This window comes from Spinacia oleracea, chromosome 1 (assembly GCF_020520425.1).
Source record: "Spinacia oleracea cultivar Varoflay chromosome 1, BTI_SOV_V1, whole genome shotgun sequence".
Taxonomy (NCBI): domain Eukaryota; kingdom Viridiplantae; phylum Streptophyta; class Magnoliopsida; order Caryophyllales; family Amaranthaceae; genus Spinacia; species Spinacia oleracea.
Window position 1 is genome coordinate 74188193 of NC_079487.1, and position 8991 is coordinate 74197183.

Consider the following 8991-nt stretch of genomic DNA (forward strand, 5'->3'; position numbering starts at 1 on the left):
GAAATGAATTCATTTTTCCATTTAATTTATGGTTTATTAAATGATGAGTCCCTTCAATTTGACGATATATTCAAGATAGACTGTCAGGACCAGTCCTGTGACTAAGAAATGTCTATCAAGTGAACTTGAATGTCAAAGGTTGAAAATGGTCCCTAATCGGAGTTTTCTATAAAATTGGACGCATAGAAAATGTTAGACGATTAGAATGCAAGATGACTAGTAGTTCTGTTTCTTGAACTATGTGGACATGGCAATGTCATAATCATTTGCATAGATACTTACTTTGGGAAGACTAGTATCGGACAAGACCTATGAAACTTTACTGTAAGAGATGAAAGTCTGTCATGAGTAAATTTCATTAAATTATTAGACACTAAATCCTCAATACCTGAGTGATTTGAGATTACTTGTTTGAGAACTGGTTGCTTTGACGTTGACCAACCGTCGCACCGTAAAAGGAGGCTATAAAGGCAACGCTCAGGTAATCACCTATCAAACGAAGTCTAATCTCAAGATCGCAAGATTGGGATTGTCCTCCCATAAATCGGGATGAGATGCTTAAAAGTTGTACAAGGCCACTCGGAGAGCTAGAAACTGTGAAATGCATGGCCGTGCTCGGATGAATCATAGGCTATGATTATCTGTTTATTTGATCAGTTGAACTCTGAAACCGAGGAACACCTCTGGACGTAATAAGGATGACAACTCTTACCTTATGTTCAAGAGCAAGCATCGAGCGACAAAGGAATTAGGAAATGCACACTTGTCCCTAAGGACAAGTGGGAGACTGAAGGAAATAATGCCCTTGGTCCAAGTATGCATTCTATGTTAAGTCTAATAAATGCGGTTCAGTATTAATTAACAAGTTAATAATTCAGTGAGATCAAGTGAGCTGAATGCCTAGCTAGAGGCCGCTTCAGTTCAAGTGGAATTAATGATATTAATCCACAGCTTACTCTTGACTGAACCCGTAGGGTCACACAAATAGTACGTAAACGGATCAAGTATTTAATGGCATTAAATACTCCATCTATGAATATTCGGAACCGACGGATCTTGGTTTCAGTGGGAGCTATGATCGTCACAGGCAAGAAATGAATACTCCGGAAACGATGATATTGCCGGAAACGGAAATATGGATCGTATCGGAAATATAAATATTATCCAAGTCGTAGATGTTGCCGGAAACGGAAACATGCTACGTATCGGAAAATATTATCGGAAATGGAAATATTGCCAGAATCGGAAATATTGCCGGAAACGGAAATATTGTCAGAATCGGAAATATTGCCGGAATCGGAAAATAATTCCGGAAACGGAAATATTAAATATTTGTTCGAAACGGAAATTAATTCCGGAATCGGAAATATTAAATATTGTTCGTATCGGAAATGAATTCCGGAATCGGAAAATTTAATCGGAAGCGCATCGTACGAATAAGCATCGGACGAGGCCTGCCGGACGAGGCCCAGCACGAAGCTAGGCCATCGCCCAGCAAGCCAAGCGCGCCGCACAAACAGCCACGCCAGGCCCAGCGCAAGGCCAGGCCCAGCAGGCTGCGCAGCAGCGCACAGCGCGCACAGCACGCGCAGCGCGCAGCGCGCGCGGGCGCTGCGTGGGCTGCTGCTCGCGCGCACGCATGGGGGCCCATCGTGGCTGCCGTGCGTGTGTGTGCAAGTGTTTGTGTTCGTGCACGTTTCCTAAAACATGCAGAGTTCGGTTAATGATTAAATTCCTAATTCTATTTGATAAATTAATTAAATTAGAGTTCTTGTAGGATTCTAGGTTTAATTAATTTGTATCTGAATAGGATTTCGATTCCCTTTCCATACCCCTATAAATATGAGGCTAGGGCTCACAATTTATAACAAGTTTCAAAGTATTCAAAAGTGAGTTTTTTGAGAGAAAATTAAAACACACATCTTGCTCATAAAGTGCCGAAATTTTCTAGTACCTTAAGGGCGATTCTAGTTGGTCAATCTTAAGGCGGATCCGGACGTGCTGTGGACTATCTACGGAGGGACGACACTTGGAGTCCTAAAGACTTGTTCTTGTTCGGTTCGGGCGCAGCTAGGGAGGGCACGCAACAAAGAGTATGCATCTAAATTATGCTATATGATTATGTGTAAATAATATGTTGTCCTGGGTTAATGGTTGTTTCCGCATGATCTATGTAATGTCATATGTATCATAACCAAACAGATACGATATCCTTAGGAACTCCATGTAATCTCACTACATATTTGATGTAAGCTTTGGCAAGTTGTTCCATTTTCCAGGTTTCTTTCATTGATATGAATACTGCCGACTTAGTCAACCTATCTACCACTACCCAAATGGTGTCATTTCCACTTTTCGACTTGGGTAAACAAGTGACAAAGTCCATTGAGATACAGTCCCATTTCCAACTCGGAATTTCTAAGGGTTGGACCTTTCCTTGAGGTCTCCTATGCTCAATCTTAACTTTTTGACAAGTCAAACATCTTGCCACGAATTCAGCCACTTCATTCTTCATTCTTGGCCACCAATAGACCTTCTTTAGATCTTTATACAGCTTATCACCTCCCGGTTGAACGGAATATGGCGTATTGTTACCTTCTTTCATCAACTTTGGCTTTAGTTCACTACACTTTTGAGGCACGCACCATCGCCCTTTGTACCTAAAACTTCCATCATCGTGGATCTTAAAACCCATCTCCTTTCCTTGCGAAATATTTTCCTTGATCCGCTCTAACTTATCATCTCCAGCCTGATTCTCCCTGATTTCATCCAATACAGACGGTTGGATAGTTAAGGCATTCATCATCCCCTCAAGACATTCTCCATTCGCTATTTCTAGATTCAATCGTTGCATGTCCTTGCATAGCTCGTTAGCAACTACTAACGCATTCACACTATGACTTGATTTCCTGGTCAAGGCATCTGCCACTACATTGGCTTTTCCCTCATGGTATTGAATATCCAGATCATAATCCTTGATCAATTCCAACAACCTTCGTTGGCACATATTCAAATCCTTCTGCGTGAAAATGTATTTCAAACTCTTATGGTCCGTGAATATCCTACATTTCACACCATACAGATAGTGTCTCCATATCTTTAATGCAAACACTATGGCGGCTAGCTCTAAGTCATGGGTAGGGTAATTGGATTCATATGGTTTCAACTGCCTCGATGCATACACAATCACCTTCCCGTTCTACATCAATACACACCCTAAGCCATTCTTAGAGGCATTACTGTACACATCAGGTGCCACTCTCATCTGGTAAGGTTAACACCGGCGCGGTTGTCAATTGCGTCTTCAAATCTTGGAATGCCTCTTCACAATGGTCATTCCACTCAAACTTCGCTTCCTTTTTCATCAAGGTTGTCATTGGTTTGGAGATTCTAGAAAAGTCTTGCACAAAGCGTCTATAATATCCCGCTAAACCAAGAGAACTCCGAATGTTGGTGACACTCTTAGGTGTAGGCCACTCACTAACAACTTTTATGTTTGCAGGGTCCACTGCAACTCCTTCCTTAGACACAAAATGTCCTAAGAATGAAACTTTCTCCAGCCAGAATTCACACTTCGAGAATTTGGCGTACAACTGGTTGTCCCTCTGGGTACTCAACACTGACCTCAAGTGTTCAGCATGGTCCTCCTCACTCTTGGAGTATACCAAAATATCATCTATGAAAACCACTACAAACTTGTCCAAGAATGCATGGAATACTCGGTTCATTATGTCCATAAAAATTGCAGGCGCATTGGTTAATCCAAAAGGCATAAATGTGAACTCATAATGACCGTATCTAGTCCTAAATGCAGTCTTTGGTATATCGTGCTCTGCGATTCTCAACTGATGATAACCTGACCTCAAGTCAATCTTTGAAAACATTCCTGCTCCTTTCAACTGGTCAAACAGATCATCTATCCTAGGCAAAGGATACTTATTCTTGATTGTGACTTTATTGAGCTCCTTGTAGTCTATACAGAGTCTCATGCTTCCGTCCTTCTTCTTCTCAAACAAGACTGGCGCTCCCCAAGGCGATGCACTTGGTTTAATATAGCATTTCTCTAGTAATTCCTCTAGTTGACCTTTCAATTCACTCATTTCTGCCGGAGCCATCCGGTATGGGGGTTTCGAGATAGGTGCAGTTCCGAGTATTAGGTCTACGGTGAAGTCAATAGGTCGATTGGGCGGCATTCCCGGGACCTCCTCCGGAAACACGTCCAAGAACTCATTTACCACTGCAATGTCTTTTGGTTGCTCTTTCATCACATGCTCTAAGTCTGTAACATTACATAAGAAAATAGGGTTCCCTTTACTGACTAACTTCACGAGCTCCATTGCCGTAATGTTTCCTACACTTCTAGGTTTCCCAAAACGGCGGTAGGATACAACCTTTCCTAGACTAGACTTCAAGTGGATCTTCTGCTTCTCACAGTCGATCTTGGCTTTGAACATCACCAACCAATCCATTCCCAAAATCACATCTAAATATCCTAACTCAAACTCGATTAGGCTAGACAAGAAAATTGTCTTGGCTATGGTTAAAGATGCATCCCTATGGATCTTAGTACACTTCACAATCTCACCGGTTGGTATCACTATAGGTACTTCAATTCTCTCGGGTTCTTTCAACTCTAACTGCTTCAAGATACCCTTTGATATAAACGAATAAGTCGCACCAGAATCAAGTAGTACTTTAACTAAAATGGAGTTAATAGAAAAAGTACCAGCTATGACGTCAGACGAGGTTTCAGCTTCTTGCCTAGTGATTACATCCAGCTTCCTTGGATAACTCCTTTGTTATAGCCACCTCCATTGGCATTTCCATTGGTGTTTCGGTTCCCATTTTGCTGATAGGTTCCCCCAGACTTTCCATTACTCTGGCCATTGTTGCCATTGTTACCATTCTGGTAGCTCTTTTGGTTTCCACCATTGTTCCATCCATTCCGGTTTTGGTTCTTCCGGTTGTTGTTCTGGCGGTTGCCTTGGTTGGGTTTCCCATTCTTGGCCCAACACTCATATTCTCTATGGCCTAGTTTCTCACATAACCTACAAACAACTGGGTTTCCATTACAGTCCTGACCTGGGTGATTATTATGGCAACGTCTACACTCATAGACTCTCGTTCCATTCCCTGCAGACTGGTTCTTATTCCCATTGTTGTTGCGGAAGTTATTTCTGTTTCCACCATGATTTCCCTTGAACTGGAAGTGATTATTTGATATGTATGTTTTACCCCCGTCCCTTAGTACTTCTATGCATCAAATGAGCTCTTAGGAGCTGTTTTTAGTATTAATATGTGTTATTGAGTGTGCCTTGAGTTTCGGGTTTGATTAGTGAGAAATTGGTCTTTTTAGACCCGTTTCATGGTGATTTAGGCCACTACACGAGCCCGAGGAAGTTCGGGACCACTATCGTCGACTTTCGGGAGCCTTAGATGCTTATGGTTGATCCCCGGGAGTTAGACTCGGTGATATGGGAGAAGGATGTTGATGATTGCAAATCGCCCTGTGAGCTGAAGGCGAAACGCGAAGATCGGGCGGAAAGAAAAGAGAATTAGAGTGTTCCGTGCGCGCCCGATCGGGCGCACTTCGCCCGGTCCGGATCGGGCGGCAATCTGTGAGCTGCTGGAAGCCTATCGCAAAACGCCCAACCTGGCGGAATTTGGCCCGATCGGGCCGACTATCGAGCACATCGCCCTATCGGACGACGCCAACCTCTGATGCTTAATGCGCGTTTATGTTTCCGGTTTTTAGGCTTTATTTTGGGCAACCTATATATACTAGCCTTTGTTATTTTTAGAGACACCTTAATTTCTAGTATTGTAGACTTAGATTATTTTCCTTAGTTTATTATTCTCTCAAATTTGTTCCAACACTTAGATTCAATTTCTATAAAAAAATCAAGCTTTCAATTTCCATTGTTCTTCATTTAGGTATTATTTTCTTACTTTGGTTTATTACTTTGTTTTAATTATGCTTTCAATTAATATGCTTGCTTTGTTATTTGTTATCATGAGTGAGTAGTCTATTTTCTAGGGTTTAGGGGATCCATGAATGCATGATTGGGATTAATTGTGGGCATGATTAGTTGATTATTTAATTGTAATTTCTATAGCTTATTATTATTGCTCGTCAATTCTGTTCGGCCGGACTAATTTGATTTGAGTTTGATTAACCTTAGATTATGCGTCGAGAGGTATAAATCTGATGTTTTTGGTCTGTGGCTATTAGATAGGAATTGTAATTAGTACATAGCGAGAGCCTGCTAGTTATAATTGCCTAAGGAATTCATAAGATTCGAGAGATGCATGTTTTCCTAGTTATGATTGTTAATTGATTGTTGTTGTCCGTTGTCTAATCCCGGTCTTCATTTGTGGTGAACCGCTTCCCTAGATTCCTTTATCATTGATATTTTCTATTTTAATTATTACCTTAGTTTAATCTACAAACCAATTCAACCCCTTTTGATACCAATAGTCTAGATTAGTTAATTAGTAATAGAAAGAACATTGTTTCCCTGTGGATTCGATCCTGACTTCCCTTTGCTACCTAGCTAGTGAATTTAGGTTATTTTTTATTAGGTGATACGACTTTAGCCTATCAAATTTTGGCGCCGTTGCCGGGGAAACGGTTTTATTTTCTGTTGTTGATTGTTTATTCTAGATTATTGTTTGTTACTACTCAAGGAACTCACGTTCCTTGAGACCGGATCTCACATTGTTTTTGTAGTTTCTTTGTCTATGCCCAGGTACGTAGGTACTAGTAATCTTACTCCGTTCGATCCTGAACCCAAAAGAACCTTTCGTAGACGAAGAACTTTCATTTCACAGTGTGGAAATTACTCTGATTCTAATCATAATATTGGCGATCTTTTTCCTTCAGATACAGATTCAGTTTCAGAGATAGAGATGGGTGACGAAACTCCACCGCCACCTGCCCCACGGCTTACAGACTATTCTAAACCAAGTCTGTCTGTGCTACCAAAGGCAATCATGCCTTCTATTGCAGCTGAGACCTTCAAGATTGAGCCTGCATTGATTAACATGATTGAGAGACGCCAGTACGGTGGGGAACCAGGTGAAGATCCGAATCTTCACATTCAGTCCTTCATCCAATACTATTCCACCATCAAGCAAAAGGGATTGACTCCGGAGCAGATTATTGAGATAGTTTTCCCGTTCTCTCTGAGTGGGAAAGCAAAGTTGTGGATCCACGGGTTGAATCGGGCGACTATGAAAATCACTAATTGGGAGTCCTTGGCCCTTGCATTCTATGTTAAATATTTCCCACACGAGAAGACAGCTCGTCTGAGGGGTCAGATAATTTCTATTTCTCAACAAGCATATGAGAGTTTGTTCGAGGTCTGGGAGAGATTCAAGGACTTGCAGAGAGAGTTCCCGCACCATGGTTTAGATGACTGGTTTTTGATTCAGCAGTTTTATAATGGTCTGGGTAATGAGTCTAGACTTATTTTGGATTCAGCTGCATTGGGGAGATTCATGCAACTTGAGGTATCTAGAGCCATGGAGGTGGTTGAGGAGATGGCAATTCATAATGCCCAGTATGGGAATCCTAGAGGCCTAGCTAACAAGGGTGGTAAGCATGATTTGAATTCCATAGAACAATTAACTGCCCAATTGACTGCTTTACATTATAAGTTTGATAATATGCAAGCAGCAAATGCTCAATCTGCCCAACTTGTTAATGTAGCTGCAATGAGTGCCCAATCTGCTCATGTGTGTGAAAGTGGAATGTCTGGTCATTATGCACAGGAATGTAGGAGCTCTATTGAACAATGTAACGCATTCCAGTCCTACAAACAAAATAACCCATTCTCCAACTCTTACAATGAGGGCTACAAAAATAACCCTCTACTATCCTACAGGAGCAACAATATCCAGAACCCTCATCAAATCCAACATCCACCACCACAACAACCATACCAACCCCCACAACAGCAATCCTACCAACCACGGAACAACTACAACCAACAGTTTAGTGGACCACCTGGGTTCCCTAGACAACACACATCACCTCCACCACCACAACCTCAAACCACACTGTCTGACCTTATGCTAGTAGAGATGAGAAACATGATGCTACAAATGCAAAAATCTCTAAGTGAAAAGGATGAAAAAATCGATGCTCTTACTGCTCACAACATGATCATTGATACACAGTTGGCACAGATGGTTACTACTATTGCAGGGAGGTCCCCCGGCCAACTTCCTTCACATCCTGTAAATAGGGAAACTGCAAATGCTATTACATTGAGGAGTGGTAGGGGTTATGATGGTCCTTCTATGCCCGTTGAGGTTGATTCTGAGGTGTCTGCTAGTGTAGACACCTACTTTTGTCCCCATTCCCGCAAGGGAAAGGTTCGATGATGAAAGCGTAAATCTCCACTTGACAACGCATCTCCTATAAAATAAACGAATCTCGATTCCCCATTTCATTTCACCCGAAACCTGCTATTTATGGAAACCTGCTAAAAATAGTAACTGCCGTAAAAGGTAGCTTCTAAAAGTGGCAAATCATAAAAGATAGAAACCTGTCAGAATTAGGTGTTGCATTCCAGCATAAATCCTAAATGAGATAGAAAACTGCAAGAATCCTATTCCTAATATGATTCAGAAATAAGAGTTACGTATTAATTAAAATCCTAACGAGCCTAGAGTTCGTAACGGGCCCAGACGCATTCCGTCATAAAATTGATACGCGCTAAAAGACTCGAATTAATCTCAAACTCTACGGATTTCAGGAATCCGAATCTGACTAAAGAAAACAGCCCAGACCCTATTTTCAACGCCTGGCTCTGGGCGCTGAAAATACCTGGGTACGTGTTTTTTCCTAATTCTTTGTGGATTAGAACTCTGCAATTCTATCTTTCCACGAACTCTTCCCTATAAATAGGCCCCTAAATTCGACGTGAAAGAACACACAACAACACACAATTATATTCAGAGTATTGACTCCAACCCTTAGCCTAA

The 8991-nt window shown here is 41.5% G+C and overlaps 1 pseudogene; it reads right to left on the reverse strand.

Moving 5' to 3' along the window:
* Positions 1–7312: 7312 nt before the first annotated feature.
* On the reverse strand, positions 7313–7412 carry LOC130466603 (uncharacterized; annotated as a pseudogene).
* Positions 7413–8991: the final 1579 nt, after the last annotated feature.